This window comes from Mus caroli, unplaced genomic scaffold (genome assembly GCF_978045245.1).
Source record: "Mus caroli unplaced genomic scaffold, Mus_caroli_1 scaffold_17, whole genome shotgun sequence".
In the NCBI taxonomy this organism is placed as follows: domain Eukaryota; kingdom Metazoa; phylum Chordata; class Mammalia; order Rodentia; family Muridae; genus Mus; species Mus caroli.
Genome location: NW_028227272.1, coordinates 61,228,846 through 61,245,829, shown reverse-complemented (window position 1 = coordinate 61,245,829; position 16,984 = coordinate 61,228,846).

Genomic DNA, 16,984 nt, shown 5'->3' with positions numbered 1-16,984 from the left:
TATCCCAAAAGTCCCCCATAGCGCCCCCCACTTCCCTACCCACCATTCCCTTTCTTTTGGCCCTGGCATTCCCCTATATTGGGGCATATAAAGTTTGCAAGTCCAATGGGCCTCTCTTTCCATTGATGGCCGACTAGGCCATCTTTCGATACATATGCAGCTAGAGACAAGAGCTCCGGGGTTCTGGTTAGTACATCATGTTGTTCCAACAATAGGGTTGCAGATCCCTTTAGCTCTTTGGGTACTTTCTCTAGCTTCTCCATTGGGAGCCCTGTGATACAACCAATAGCTGACTGTGAACATCCACTCCTGTGTTTGCTAGGCCCCGGCATCGTCTCACAAGAGACAGCTATATTTGGGTCCTTTCAGCAAAATCTTGCTAGTGTATGCAATGGTGTCAGTGTTTAGAAGCTGATTATGGGATGGATCCCTGGATACGGCAGTCTCTAAATGGTCCATCCTTTCATCACAGCTACGAACTTTGTCTCTGTAACTCCTTCCCTGGGTGTTTTGTTCCCAATTCTAAGAAGGTGCACAGTGTCCACACTTTGGTCTTCATTCTTCTTGAGTTTCATGCGTTTATCAAATTGTATCTTATATCTTGGGTATCCTAAGTTTTGGACTAATATCCACTTATCAGTGAATACATATTGTGTGAGTTCTTTTGTGATTGTGTTATTTCACTCAAGATGATGCCCTCCAGGTCCATCCATTTGGCTAGGAATTTCACAAATTCATTCTTTTTAATAGCTGAGTAGTACTCCATTGTGTAAATGTACCATAATTTCTGTATCCATTCCTCTGTTGAGGGACATCTGGGTTCTTTCCAGCTTCTGGCTATTATAGGGCTGCTATGAACATAGTGGAGCATGTGTCCTTTTTACCGGTTGGGACATCTTCTGGATATATGCCCAGGAGAGGTATTGCTGGATCCTCCGGTAGTACTATGTCCAATTTTCTGAGGAACCGCCAGACTGATTTCCAGAGTGGTTGTACAAGCTTGCAATCCCACCAACAATGGAGGAGTGTTCCTCTTTCTCCACATCCTCGCCAGCATCTGCTGTCACCTGAATTTTTGATCTTAGCCATTCTGACTGGTGTGAGGTGGAATCTCAGGGTTGTTTTGATTTGCATTTCCCTGATGATTAAGGATGTTGAACATTTTTTCAGGTGTTTCTCTGCCATTCGGTATTCCTCAGGTGAGAATTCTTTGTTCAGTTCTGAGCCCCATTTTTTAATGGGGTTATTTGACTTTCTGGAGTCCATCTTCTTGAGTTCTTTATATATATTGGATATTAGTCCCTTATCTGATTTAGGATAGGTGAAGATCCTTTCCCAATCTGTTGGTGTTTTTTTTTGTCTTATTGATGGTGTCTTTAGCCTTGCAGAAGCTTTGTAGTTTCATGAGGTCCCACTTGTCAATTCTCGATCTTACAGCACAAGCCATTACTGTTCTATTCAGGAATTTTTCCCCTGTGCCCATATCTTCAAGGCTTTTCCCCACTTTCTCCTCTATAAGTTTCAGTGTCTCTGGTTTTATGTGAAGTTCCTTGATCCACTTAGACTTGATCTTAGTACAAGGAGATAGGAATGGATCGATTCACATTCTTCTACATGTTAACAACCAGTTGTGCCAGCACCATTTGTTGAAGATGCTGTCTTTCTTCCACTGGATGTTTTTAGCTCCCTTGTCGAAGATCAAGTGACCATAGGTGTGTGGGTTCATTTCTGGGTCTTCAATTCTATTCCATTGGTCTATTTGTCTGTCACTATACCAGTACCATGCAGTTTTTATCACAATTGCTCTGTAGTAGAGCTTTAGGTCCGGCATGGTGATTCCACCAGAGGTTCTTTTATCCTTGAGAAGAGTTCTTGCTATCCTAGGTTTTTTGTTATTCCAGATGAATTTGCAGATTGCACTTTCTAATTCGTTGAAGAATTGATTTGGAATTTTGATGGGGATTGCATTGAATCTGTAGATTGCTTTTGGCAAGATAGCAGATCCTGAAGACATCCAAAACACCATCAGATCCTTCTACCAAAGGCTATACTCGACAAAACTGGAGAACCTGGATGAAATGGAGAAGTTCCTAGACAGATACCAGGTACCAAAATTGAATCAAGATCAGGTTAATGATCTAAACAGCCCTATATCCCCCAAAGAAATAGAAGCAGTCATTAATAATCTCCCAACTAAAAAAAGCCCAGGACCAGATGGGTTTAGTGCAGAGTTCTATCAGACCTTCAAAGAAGATCTAATCCCAGTTCTTCACAAACTATTCCACAAAATAGAAACAGAAGGTACTCTACCCAACTCATTCTATGAAGCCACAATTACTCTGATACCTAAACCACAAAAAGACCCAACAAAGATAGAAAACTTCAGACCAATATCCCTTATGAATATTGATGCAAAAATCCTCAATAAAGTTCTTGCTAACCGAATCCAAGAACACATCAAAACAATCATCCATCCTGACCAAGTAGGTTTCATCCCAGGGATGCAGGGATGGTTCAATATACGGAATTTCTCTCATTTCCTGACATGTTAAATATCTGTGGGTTTCTTTATTTTGCTGCATCAGACAGGGCGTTGTTTGCATTTTGCTGCACACTTATATCTTCAATCTATACACTTCAGAGGAGGCGATGAGGAAGAGATTCTACTCGAGTCTAGGTTAGAGAACTGAGTCTAGATTAGAGGTTGTGAGGGCTGCTTACATAAATGTGCAAAAAAGCGTCTGTATCCCTAAAGAGTTCACTCCCGCTATCTCACAAAAGCTGCATCTCTAGAACATTTGTACAAATTGAGAGTGGCTTTCCTGGATAATAGGTATTCTATCCCCAATTAAAATTGTTTCTTTAACCCTTTGAAGAGATCTTATCAATCTTGTAACTTCCAGGAGCTTCTCGAACTCCTAAGGTTTACTTCTCAAATATTCTATATGTTATTTATTTCCTGAGTCTTAAACCCTCTCTTCTCTCTCCAGAAATTGATATTTCGATTTGGAAGGGACAACTTTATAACACAGTCTCTTTTGATAGCCCAGGCTAGACCAGGACTCACTATGTAGCACAAGAGAGCCCTAAACTGGTAGCAATCTCAGAACCTCAGAAGAACTTAGTTTATAAGTCTCAATCACCTTGTCTGGCTTTGACATATTTTTAACTGTTCACTAATCTGTCTGGTACCACTTTCTTTCATGTATTAGAGGTATTGGCCTGTTTCCACTTTCTTAAAAATACAAAATGCATTTCTTCCATACCTATTCATTTAACTGACACATTCTAAAGATGAACTCAGATATTGCATTTTCAGTGAAATGCTCACTGATCTCAGTTGGAGATGATCTCCACAAAGACAAGATCCCTGCAGCTTGATAAATTGTTCCATATACTTATACTCAATTAAACTGGGTTCAAATAAATACATATTGCTTGGAAGTTGAAACAAATATTAGTTCTTTATGGAAAAACAGAACTTCTTTGAGTGGCTATAAATTTTCTTTTTAAAAGTAGAAGTGTCACATCTATTCTTATATCTATATATATTTATTTCTCCCAGCTACTCATGGTTTACTAGTTTGCACAGAAGTCTATAAACCATTTGACATCATCTCCTTGAAGAAATATTTTATATGGCAGTTGCACTTAGTCTATTAAGACAGAAAATATTTATGCTTGTACTAAGAAATATATTTCAGAAACTTAAAATTTACATATTTATATTCCTAGGTCAGAGCTGGAAACTTTCATAACCGTAATATATGAATAATTCTATGATTTTCTACTTAGAAAGATGAAAGAGGTAAATAATTTTTAAAATGATAATGATATAGTATGAATTTTAAAAGTATATAGACCACATATAGAAAAAGAAACCATCACTTAGAAAAAAAATAGATCTATTTTTTTCTACACTTTGTTCAATGATGGTGAATGGGAATAGAAAAGAAATGGTAGGTTTTAAGAATAAATTTCCAAGACATAGTTGAAAGTCAATGCAAAGCTCATGGTAAATAGTGAAGACCAGGAAGAAGTTAATAACACTTAACTTTGCTTCGTAAGCAATTGGATGGAAAATGGTTCAATTTACTGAATCTAAATCAATAATATAAAAAAAGAGATTTTGGGAGAGGAAAGAACACAAACAAAGAAAAAATACTTGAGTTTCAAATACAGGTAAAAGCAAATCAGATAGGGGACTAATATCTAATATATATAAAGAACTCAAGAAGGTTGACTCCAGAAAATCAAATAACCCCATTAAAAATGGGGCTCAGAACTGAACAAAGAATTCTCACCTGAGGAATACCGAATGGCAGAGAAGCACCTGAAAAAACGTTCAACATCCTTAATGATCAGGGAAATGCAAATCAAAACAACCCTGAGATTCCACCTCACACAAGGCAGAATGGCTAAGATCAAAAATTCAGGTGACAGCAGATGCTGGCGAGGATGTGGAGAAAGAGGAACACTCCTCCATTGTTGGTGGGATTGCAAGCTTGTACAACCACTCTGGAAATCAGTCTAGTGGTTCCTTAGAAAATTAGACATAGTACTACCGGAGGATCCAGCAATACCTCTCCTGGGCATATATCCAGAAGATGTCCCAACCGGTAAGAAGGACATATGCTCCACTATGTTCATAGCAGCCTTATTTATAATAGCCAGAAGCTGGAAAGAACCCAGATGCCCCTCAACAGAGGAATGGATACAGAAAATGTGGTACATTTACACAATGGAGTACTACTCAGCTATTAAAAAGAATGAATTTATGAAATTCCTACCCAAATGGATGGACCTGGAGGGCATCAGCCTGAGTGAGGTAACCCAATCACAACGGAACTCACACAATATGTACTCACTGATAAGTGGATATTAGCCCAAAACTTAGGAACCTAAGATATAAGATACAATTTGCTAAACACATGAAACTCAAGAAGAATGAAGACTGAAGTGTGGATACTATGTGCCTCCTTAGAATTGGGAACAAAACACCCATGGAAGGAGTTACAGAGACAAAATTTGGAGCTGTGATGAAAGGATGGACCATCTAGAGACGGCCATATCCAGGGATCCACCCCATAATCAGCTTCCAAACACTGACACCATTGCATACACTAGCAAGAATTTGCTGAAAGGACCCAGATATAGCTGTCTCTTGTGAGACTATGCTGGGGCCTAGCAAACACAGAAGTGGATGCTCACAGTCAGCTAGTGGATGGATCACAGGGCTCCCAATGGAGGAGCTAGAGAAAGTACCCATGGAACTAAAGGGATCTGCAACCCTATAGGTGGAACAACATTATGAACTAATCAGTACCCCAGAGCTCTTCACTCTAGCTGCATATGTATCAAAAGATGGCCTAGTTGGCCATCACTGGAAAGAGAGGCCCATTGAACATGCAAACTTTATATGCCCCAGTACAGGGGAACGCCAGGGCCAAAAAAATGGGAATTGGTGTGTAGGGAAGTGGGGGGAGGGTATGGGGGACTTTTGGGATAGCATTGGAAATGTAATTGAGGAAAATATGTAATAAAAAATATTTTTAAAAAAGCAAATGAGCTGCATTTTAGAGCAAGTTAGGAATATGAAACAGAAAACTATAGAAAACAGAAAACTCTATAGATCCAGTGCTGGCTAATCGTATAAACATCAGTAATTCACCAGTGAAAACATGTCATGAGTTGTCAGTGGGACCACGAAATAAGACTTGGAAGGTGTACAGCAGCTTTTCCTCTAGTGATGCTCAAGTTAGGTAATAAAAGAGTCACAAATTTGCAGTTATTTTAATTCTTTGTATAATATTTGCAGAGACCCAAGGAACAGCTTCTTTAATAAGGCGACACTGTATGAAGGATTGCATTCAAGACAAGGCACAAGAGGGTATAAACCAGGATGTTCTAAACTTTGATCATTTATCCAATGATGTTAGAACAAAGCAAGTTAGGTCAAAGCCAGATAAAAGTGGCAACAAAACAGAACAGAACAGAACAAACAAATATGATCACAACTAACCAAAACCCAGTTAACTGAATGGGACAGGAAACATTTCATTTTGAGGAAGATGAAAGACATCAAAGACTTTCTCTGGAAAGAATATACTCATAAACATGGGCATATCCATGCTTGTGCAATGCATTTTCACTCGGCATATTCTAGACATCATCGAATGAAATCCTTATCTCCCTGCTGGCTATCGTTCTAAACTATCATTCAGCAGTTACTTCCAAAGCAATCACTCCCATCAACTGCTCAGTAAATGTGCTTGCAGTGACATTACACAAGCACACTAGTTACAAGAAATAGCTTTTATATAATTATTTGCACCCTAAATGATATCTGGCAATTTAAGAATTATCATTATGTTAAACGGTCTGCTCCTGATTATTTAGTTTAATGAGTACTTGGCTGATTGTCAAACTTTCTTTATTTGCCACTTTCCAAGTTGTTGTATGAGTGATGGCACATTAGAAATGTCTGTTGCCATACTTGGTATGTTAAAAAAAATGACTATCTATTATAAAAGTATAAGCTATTATGCTGTAATATTTCAGTTTAAAAGGTGGAAAATCTTGTAGCTTTTCATTCTGATACTTACATTTAAAAAATGTTAACAATGTCAAAATATTTATGTGTCCTTGGCATCACTGAATGACAAAATCAGCCATTTATACCAAAAATGTATTGTTCATTTTGTTAAGTGAGGTAATTTCCCATACTTATTAAGTAGTATTTCTTAAAGCTTATGAAGAATGGATTCTAATGATCCTAGAAACTCTCACCTAAGAAAGGACACACATATTAATGCTCGTGACACAGAGAGTTAAAGTGTCTGTGGCTGTTATTTCACATAGGCATACTTAGGGTGGGAAGCTTCAACTCTGATAGTAAGTTTTAAAGTTTAATAAAACCGTCAGTGTTAAAAAAAATTGAAAGCACACATTATCAAAAGATTGATGGTTTTGATTTATGAGTCACAGGCAAAACCACAAAGCCTCAGCAATCACACTGTGTCTCATTAGGTAGAAACATGGATTAAATCAATACACAGTAAAAATGGAACATGGAGAGACACATTTGCTTATGCGAATGAACTCATAGCTTAAATGATCAAGTTTATGTTTTTATATTTATGCTTATCATTCTCAACTGAATTTCTTACTATTGCTTCTCTGCTTTCTAAATTTAACTTTAAAATCAAAAGAACAATATTGACTGAGCACTGACTCACTTAAAAATAGATATGTATGGTTCAAATACCTTTAATTATTAGTATTTATGTTTGGTTGAGACAAAAAGCCAAGTGGAGAGAGACTGCTCCCTTATTTATAAGTAGGCCCAATTAAATTACATAACCTTACAGTAAAACAATGACCTGCTTCTCATTATTAAGAATTTCATTCCTTGTTCTCATAGGTTTGAACACTATGCCTAGCTTGGTAGTAAAGTGTTCTTTCATTTTCCTACCAGGGGATCTTCAAATGATTAACTAATAATAGTCTTGCAATGATTTCCAGATGTTATTTGCAGCAGAAGGGTTGTCTACTTATCTTTCAAGGAGATGGTGTGGGAATTGGGGTTCTCTTGCAGTTGTAAAATAGAAATCACAGAAGTAAATATTTCCCACCCAGAATCTAGAATTCTAAACAAGATCACTTTGAATACAAGCTTGTGGATTGATTTAAGAAATTTGGTTTGGATAATTAACTGATGTCATCATACATTTATCATTTGCAAAAAAAAAAAAAATGGAGTTGTTATACAAGCACCCAGAGTAAATGCAAAGAAACAAAGAAACATTAAAAAAAAGACTCTGAATATTTATTTTCTCTAGTTTGTATTGAATGTCACTGATTATTAGAAGAAAAAAATAAAAAACCAATCAAACAAAAGACTAAAGAAAGAAGTAAATGATGCAGGATTAAATTCTGAAAGAGAATATAACAGGTAGAGTACCTTCCAGCTGCAGGGCTTGACAATTGGCACAGCTTACGAGTGTTTATTTCTTTATATACTTATTCAGATATTTACCTTAATTAATAATATATTATCCTAGAGGAACCTTGGAAAATGTATTATTTAGACTTCTCAGGACATTGGAGCAATGTGATGGCTGAATAGGATCCTCTGGAGACCTCTCAGCCGATATTGATACACCAAAGTGTCATGTAAGAAACTATGAGTCACTGAACCGTAAAAGTCTGGGGAATGACACAACAAAACAAAAAGAGTGTGAAGAAGAGAGGAAAGGGAGAGTAGCCTGTGATACCCTCTTTCAGCTCTAATGAATCTAATGTGTCCTGCTTGTGGGAAGGAGGGAGGATTAAACGTAGACCTCACACTTGAATCCTAGTACCAAACTGCAACCTGAGCCTACAGAACTCATCTAAACCAGACAGCAAACAGAGGATCTCTACCATCGAATCTCATTCAAGATCAGGTGTCAAAGTTGAACAAGTCTCCACTCCTTAAAGAGCAGGGTATGAAAGCGACTGTAGGTTTTGTCTCATAGTCCAGCACAACAACTCCAATAGGTGCACTCAAGCAATCAGAAGTGAAGCCCTGTAGATAGGCCAGCATTCACAGGCAGAGCTTTTGTCCATTCCAGTGTTAATTAGGTAGAGAGATGTTCATCTGTAGCACAGGATTAAGTTTAAACCCTATCAGCTTCTGCCTTGCAGTATATCCAGACAACACTTTGATCATTTACAAAGGCTATCCAGTCCTCAGAAGCTGAGCAACTCAGTTATAAATTATCAGCTGCCAGCTCAGCTGCCAACACACTGTCTCTACTGTGCTCTAGGTGCAGGAAACACAGCAATCATCCAGCCAAAGATAGGGCTTAAGTTCTGTTCTCTAATGGGCTTCACTTGTATTTTGCCTATGTTATCAGCTATGTGGGTGAATGAATACTCCTAGCACTGTACAGTTCTTGTGGCTGTGCAACTAGGTAATAATCCACCTCGGAATGCTCTGAACAATGGCCCATGTTCTGTCTTTACTAACTGCACCAACTTCAGGTTGCTGCATAACAAGTCAGACACTATTCACTGGGGCTACTACAATTGTGTAGCAAGCGTATTACTTTATCTTAGAAATTAGTACTGGGTTGATAAGTAGATCCTTACATTTCTCAATGATTTCATGATTATGAAACCTCTCTAAGAGCTCAAGTCAAGATCTTTTTAAAATAGTTTTTTTTTCCTTAATGAGCTATATTCTGATATTGTTTTTCCCTTCACACAATACCTTAAAAATTCTTCCTACCTCCTTTCCCATCTGAATCCATACCATTTCCACCTCTTGTTAGGAAATAGACATCTAGAGAATCACAATAAAATAAAACAAACAAACAAATAAACAAAATCAGATATACCGGGATAAGACAAAAATACACTGAAGAAACTGTCATAGATAAACAACAGGAAACACATTGGATGCAAAGGCACACATATCCACACACACAGGAATCCCTAAAATCACAAATCCAAAAACTATAGTACATACACACACACACACACACACACACACACACACAACTCTATGTAAAGTAAAAAAAGAGAAAAATGACTTAACAAAACTTTATGAGAGAAAGAACCTCCCAAAGATTACAATGAGTTCCTTTTAGGGTAGGCCATAAACCACTGGGCATGAGGCCTATCCTTAAGAGTGAGACTCTGTTGGAGAAAACTAGTTATTTATTTGAGGGGTTATCAATAGGAGATAGATAGCATCATATATTGACTGGTTACTCCCACAAGCTTTGTGCCACTATTGTGTTAGTGCATCTGGCAGACAGGACACCGTTATAGGTTGAAGGACTTGTACCAGGTTGGTGTTTATCTTTTATCTTTGGTAGCATGCAGCACACTTTGAATCACCGTGAACACTAAACCATAGGAGTGAAAGCTCTCAAGAGGCGTCAGATCAACTTCTTCATGTTCTATGAGCTGTGTATTTTCTTCAAAAATAGATCTTTACCTTAAATTTATGGAGAGCAACCAATAGAATTGGCATTAGCATAGGTTGGTGTGTGTGTGTGTGTGTGTGTGTGTGTGTGTGTGTGTGTCCTCACAGATCCCCTCTGGACAACAGCTTGATTAGATGTAACTCATTTGCTGGACAAGAAGCTTCATTTGGTGGCAAGAGTTCAGTTGAGGCTCTGTCTTCCCCATCATTTGGCAATTTCATTAATATCACTTTCATTTGTACATTGTTTATGTACATATTATATAGGAAAATTCACGGTGTATAATAGGTAGAAGGTTCATATGGATATGATATATATACATTATATAGGAAGAGTCTAATGTTTTAGGCTTCCATATGACCCCCTGAAATGGACCTTAGTTTTAGTGGTCCCTTCCTGTATTCCTTCCCTTATCTACTTATTCCATTTTCCTCCCTGTGTGGTCATCCCTGTTAGCCCCTTCGCCAACCCTGTCTATCCATAACTATTCTATTTCAGCTTCCTAGTCCTCCTCCCCTGGTCCCTTATTCTAGCTTCTAATTCCAGTTGTTCTATTGACTGTAGCTTGATGATCAATGACTTAACAGCTAATATACACATATAAGTAAATACATAGTCTTTCTGGGCCTAAGTTGCCTCATTTAGATGATTTTTTTTCTAGAAACATCCTGAGAAATTTCATGATTTCATTTTTATTAATGGCTGAATTATACTTGATTGGGTAATTGTGTCACATTTTCTCTATCAGTTTATTTACTGACATACATCCAGGCTGCTTTCAGTTTCTGGCCATTGTGAATAACTCACTAATGTAGCAATAAACAGAGTTGAGAAGTGCTTCTGTAATGGGAAGATGTGTCCTCTGACTATATGACCAATAGACATATAGCTAGATCTGATGTAGATCAATTTCCAGCTTCCTGGGGAATCATTACACTGATTTCCATCGTGTCTATAGTCTCAGCAGCAAAGGATGAGATGAGTGATCTCTGTATTTCAAGTCCTCACCAATATGAGATGTCATTTGTTTTATTCATCTTAGCCATTCTGACTTGTGTAAGATGAAATCTCAAAGTAGTTTTGATTTGCATTTCCATGGTGAACTAAGAACATTGAACATTTCTTTAAGTGGTTCTCAGTCCTGTGTTTCCTTATTTGAGAATTATTCATTTAGTTAAGTAACCCATTTTAATTGGGTTAATTACTTTATTGAAGTCTAGGTTTTTGAGTTATTTGTATATTTTAGTTATTAGCCCTCTATTGTATATGTCATTGGTTAAAAACATTTTCCAGTTCTGTAGTCTATTTCTTTTTCTGAAGATAGTGTCCTTTACCATACAAAAGATTTTAGTCTCATGAGATCCCATTCATTAATGTTATAATTAGGCCTGTCCTAACAGTATTCAAAAAATCTTTTCTTGTGGCAGTGACTACAAAACTATTAATCACTATGTCTTTTATCATATTTAGTATATCTGGTTTTATGTTGAGGTCTTTGATCCATTTGGAGATGGCATTTGTGCAGGATGAGAAGAATGGATTTATTTGCATTCTTGTATATGTAGTCATCTGGTTTGACCAGTACCATCTGTTGAAGTTGCTATTTCCATGGAGTATTTCTGATTTCTTTGTAAAAAAAAAAAAATGTGGACTGATGTCACAGTATTCACTTCCATTCCAAAGGTCAATGTTGCCTACTTTTGTGTCATTACTATGGGGTTTTTCTTGATGCTGCTGTATAGTGCTGATATCTGCAGCACTCAGTATATTTCTATTTTTATTTTACAAATCTTTCACTTGCTTGGTTATATTTTATGTTTTGGGAGGCTGTTGTGAAATGTTTCCTTGGTTTCTTACTGATTCTGTTTCTTATTTGTATACAGGAAGTCTACTGATTTTTGTGGATTAATTTTCTATCTGGACACTTTGCAGAAAGTGTTTTTCAACTGCATGCATTTCCTGATAAAATTTTATGGTCACATATGTATACAATTATATCATCTGCAAATAAAGATACTTTGATTTCTTCCTCTCGTATTTGTAGTTCCTTGATCTCCTGAAGTTGTCTTATTGTTCTAGCTAAGACTTCAAGTACATATTTTATAGATATGAAACAAGTTAATAGCCTTGTCTTCTTGCTGATTTTAGTGGTTGTGCTTTCAGTTTCTTGCTTTTGGGGTTGATGTTGACTATGTACTTGCTACAAATTGCTTTTTATAAGTCGATATATATCCCTTTTATTCTTTAATTCTATAGGAGTTTTATCATGATCATGTCAAAGGTTATGTCTACATCTGAAGAGATACACATGTGTTTTGTGCCTGTCAGTCTGTTTATATAGTAAACATATGTTGAAAACACCCTCTATCACTGGGATAAAGCCAACTTGATCATGGTAGATTTTTTTTTATGTGTTCTTGGATTGGGTTTGTAAGTGTTTTGTGTTATTGTTTTGTTTTGTTTTGTTTTGTGTTGTTGTTATTTTGTTTTGAAAACGTTTTCATCTGTGACCATATGGGAAATTGTTCAGTATTTCTCTTGTTGCTAAGGGTTTACATTGTTTTGTATCAGTGAGACTGTGGCTTCATAAAAAGAATTGAGCAATATTCCTTCTGCTTCTATTCTGAGCAATAATTTGAGGAGTATTAGCCTTAATTTGTCTTTGAAAGTCTTGTAGAATTCTATACAAAGTATTCTGGCTCTGTGCTTTTGTTTTCTGGAAGACAATGATTTTCACTATGGGTTATAAGTCTGTTTAAATTGCTTATCTTATATTGATATAACTTTGGTAGGTTTTGTGAAAATTATTATTATTTTGTGAAAATTATTAATTTCTTTGAGATTTTCCCATTTGATTGTGTAGACTTTTAAAGTATGTCTCTACTGTTCTCTGGATTTCTTCAGTGTCTTTTATTATGTCCCTCTTTTTGTATCTAATTTTGTTAATTTGGAAGTTCTCTCTCAACCTTTTAGTTAATTTGGCTAAAGTTTTGTCAATTTTATTGATTTCTAAATGAACTAATTTTTTGTTTCATTGATTCTTTGTATTGATTTTTTTGTTTGTTTTTATATTATTGATTTCAGCTTGGAGTCTGATAATCTCTGGGCATCTACTCCTCTTGAGGGTTTCTTCTTTTTGCTGCAGAGTTTTCAGATGTTGTATTGAGTTGGCAGTATGATACCTTTCTAATTTTGTTTTAATGTAGCTAGGTACTGCTATGAACTTGCCTTTTAGGACAGCTTTCTAAATGTTTTGGTTTGTTCTATATGTTTAGGTACATTTTCATTTTCATTCTATTCTAAAAAGTTTTAAATTTTTTTAATTGACTCATTTTCCACTCTATAGTTAGTTTTCATGAAATCTTTTGTTTCTGTTGTTGATATATGGCTTTAATCTGTGGAGTACACAGAGGATGTAGGGTGTTATTTCAGTTTTCTTGTAGCTGTTGGGTCTTGCTTTGTTTTGAGTATATTGACAATTTTTGTAGAAATTTCTATGAGTTTCTATGTGTTGCCGAGATGAAGGTATATTCCTTTGTGTTTGAGTAAAATGTTCTATAAATATGGTGATGATGTTAGCTCCAGCATTTCTTTGTTTAATTTTTTTATCTGGGTGAGCTCTCTATCGGCATGAGTTGGGTATTAAAATTTACCACTATCAGTGTGTGAAGGTCAGGATGTGATTTTACCTATAGGAATCTTTCCTTCTTTCTTTCTTTCTTTCTTTCTTTCTTTCTTTCTTTCTTTCTTTCTTTCTTTCTTTCTTTGACTTTACATTCCACCTACTGACCCCTCACCCATCATCCCTTTTGCGCTTCTTCCAGTCTAGAGCAGGCTAAATAGGCCCAGAGGGGATAGGAACTCCACAGGAAGAGCAACAAAATCAACTACCATGGACGCTTGAAGCTCTCAAAGCGTTATTTTTAATGAACATTTATGCCTTTTATTTGCTACTTAGATGTTTAGAAATTCTATATCCTCATGACTATTTTTTTCTTTGATAAGTATCTAGTTTCCTCCCCTATTTTTCCTGATTAGCTTTGATTTGTAGTCTATTTGTCATTAAAATGGGTGCATCACCTTGCTGTGAGTCTCTTTGCCTGGAATACTCTTTTCACCATTTTTTACTATGGTGATGTTTATCATTGAGTTTTTTTTTTCTTTATTTACAGAAGAAAGATGAATTCTGCTTTGATTCCAATCTGTTAAAACATACTGTTGTTGTTGTTGTGGAATTGAGACCATTGATGTTGAGAGTTATCAGTGGGCACTGTTTGTTTATTCCCATCTTTTTCTGTGTGTTTGTCCTCCCTGCCCCTTTTCATTACTGCTATGATATGTTTTATTGCATGTTTTGTCTTGAAAAAAACTATTTTTCCCCATTGCACGTGGGTAAAGTCTTCAGGGCGAAATATTTTTAAAGTGCCTCTATAGAATTGGATTTGTAGATGCATACTATTTAAATATTATCATGAAATGTGTGTCTTTCCAAATCTATTATTCTTAAGCTTTTGCTGGGAACAGTAGTATGAACTGGGACCTGTATACTCCTAGATTTTGTAGAATATCTGTCCAGGTGATTCTGGATTTAGAGTATCTATTATAAAGTTAGATAACATACTATTATGTCTGCCTTTATATGTTATTTGGTCCTTCCCTCTTGAAGCTTATAATGTTATTATTTTGTACTATACAATTAATGTTTTAATTAATACGTGTCATGAGGAATTTCTTTTCTATTTCAGTCTATTTGATGTTCTGAATGCTTCTTGTACCTTGCTATCTACCTCCTTATTTTTAGGTTAGGGAAATTTTCTTCCATGATTTTTTTTTTTTTGTTTGAAAATATTGTCTGTGCCTTTGATCTTGGCTTTTTCTTCCTCTATTCCTATTATTATTAGATTTGTTCTTTGCACCAGTGTTTCTGTTTTCTTTGTTTTTTTTGTTTTTTGTTTTTTGTTTTTTTTGTTTTTTTGTTTTTTGTTTTTTGTTTTTTGTTTTTTTGGTATTTTGGTTTTTTGATTTTTTGGTTTTTTGGTTTTTTTGGTTTTTTTTTTAGACAGGGTTTCTCTGTGTAGCCCTGGATGTCCTGGAACTCTCTGTAGATCAGGCTGGTTTTGAACTCAGAAATTCGCCTGCCTCTGCCTCCCAAGTGCTGGGATTAAATGCGTGTGCCACCATGCCCACCTCTTCTTGGTTGTTTTATGCATTGATTTCTCTCTCTCTCTCTCTCTAGATAATGTTTCCTTTTACTGAAATATCCATAAGACTCTCTCTCTCTCTCTCTCTCTCTCTCTTTGTTTTTTATTGAGACAGAGTTTCTCTGTGTATCCCTGGCTGTCCTAGAACTCACTCTGTAGACCAGGCTGGCCTCAAACTCAGAAATTCACTTGCTTCTGCCTCCCAAGTTCTGGAATTAAAGGCATGCAGCACCAGGCCCGGCTCAAAACTCTCTCTTTAATTTCTTTTATTTTGTTAATGAATCTTGCTTCTGAGGTTTCTGTTTAAATTCTTAAAATTTTCCCTAGTTTGTGTTTTCTTTGGTGATTTTATTTTCATTTTCATGTTTCAGACTTTTTTCTATGTTTTCCTTCAGGGTTTGTTTGTGTTTTTATAGATTTTGTTAATGGACTAATTTACATTCTCTTTAAGGTTCTTGAGCACATTAGTATTTTGATATCCTTGCTTTCTGCTCCAATTACACTACATTTCTCAGTATTACCGTAGTAGGGTTATTTGGCTTTATTGGGGACATATTGGCATACTGTTCTGACTGGCTGTTCTTATGGTGTTTGTTTGTTTTGCTGGCATCTAGGCATCTAGGTTGGGATGATTGTAATTCTAGGTGTTAATATTCTTTGTTGGGTGCCCTTTCCAGTCCTTGGTTTTGTTGTCCTCTTTTGTTGTTAAGAGAGAATGGCTCCTATAAATTGCCTGGTAGGGGATGTTTATGTTTCTGCAAGGTGTGACCACTATGGGTCTCAGGAAGAATGTATTTCTATGTATTGAGAGCTAACACTAAGAAGTGGGTATGAGCTAGAAGTGGGGGATTGACAGTATCCACAGGAGCAAGGAATGTTGAGAGAACAACCAGGATTAGAAAAGAAACCTGGAAATAAAGAAAGAGAAGAAGAAGAGACCACCGTATCAGGTATCCTGCTACAAAGAACATGATAGCTCTTTGGACCTGGAATTAAAGAAACTTGGTAGGCATCATTAGCAGATTTTTCATGAAATGCCTGCAGTTGTTTCATGGAATATTTCTAAGTTGGAGGCTTATAAAACTGTGTGTCTTAGTCCTAACCTATTATTGATCTGGTCTTGTTGGACTCTGACATCAAAGAGTAATTGCCATCATGGTTTTGGTAGTCCACATGTGACAAAGAAAGTTGGATCTTGTCTATTTTGATGCCCCAGGGACAGCCAGAATCCTTGACTGCTTACTGACCAGTAACTATGATCAAATTATGGAGGCTTACTTTGGCCTGGGAAAAGATATGTGGGCATGAAACTCTCTCTCTTTCCTGATATTCTCATTTGGAACAACACAGCAATAGAGTATTTGCCATGTGCTACAGGAACAGTAACAGTAGAACAGCATCACTTTCCTGGCAAGTCCAGACTCTGGTGCTTGCTTAGTACAGAAATGATTGACTGTAGCCTCAGAGATGATAGTCAGCATGGCTAGATTTTCCAGGAAAGGAAGATTTAAACAAAACCAGATTAAGAGAGTTAAAATAAATACCTGTTATTTTGTTCTTTCCAAGATAGAGGATAATACACATGAGGCATCATTATGAGCCTTTATTAGGTATAGAGAGGGCATACAGACAAATGGCTGAGACTCAGGCTCCAAATGAAACTGAAGCACAAGAAGAGGTTCTTAAATCTAATCTTAAAAAGATGATAGAGCCCTTTAAAGAGGACAATAAAAAAATCCCTTAAAGAAACACAAGAAAATACATTTAAACATACCTGTTATGTGTTTGAGACACTAAAAGCTGAAG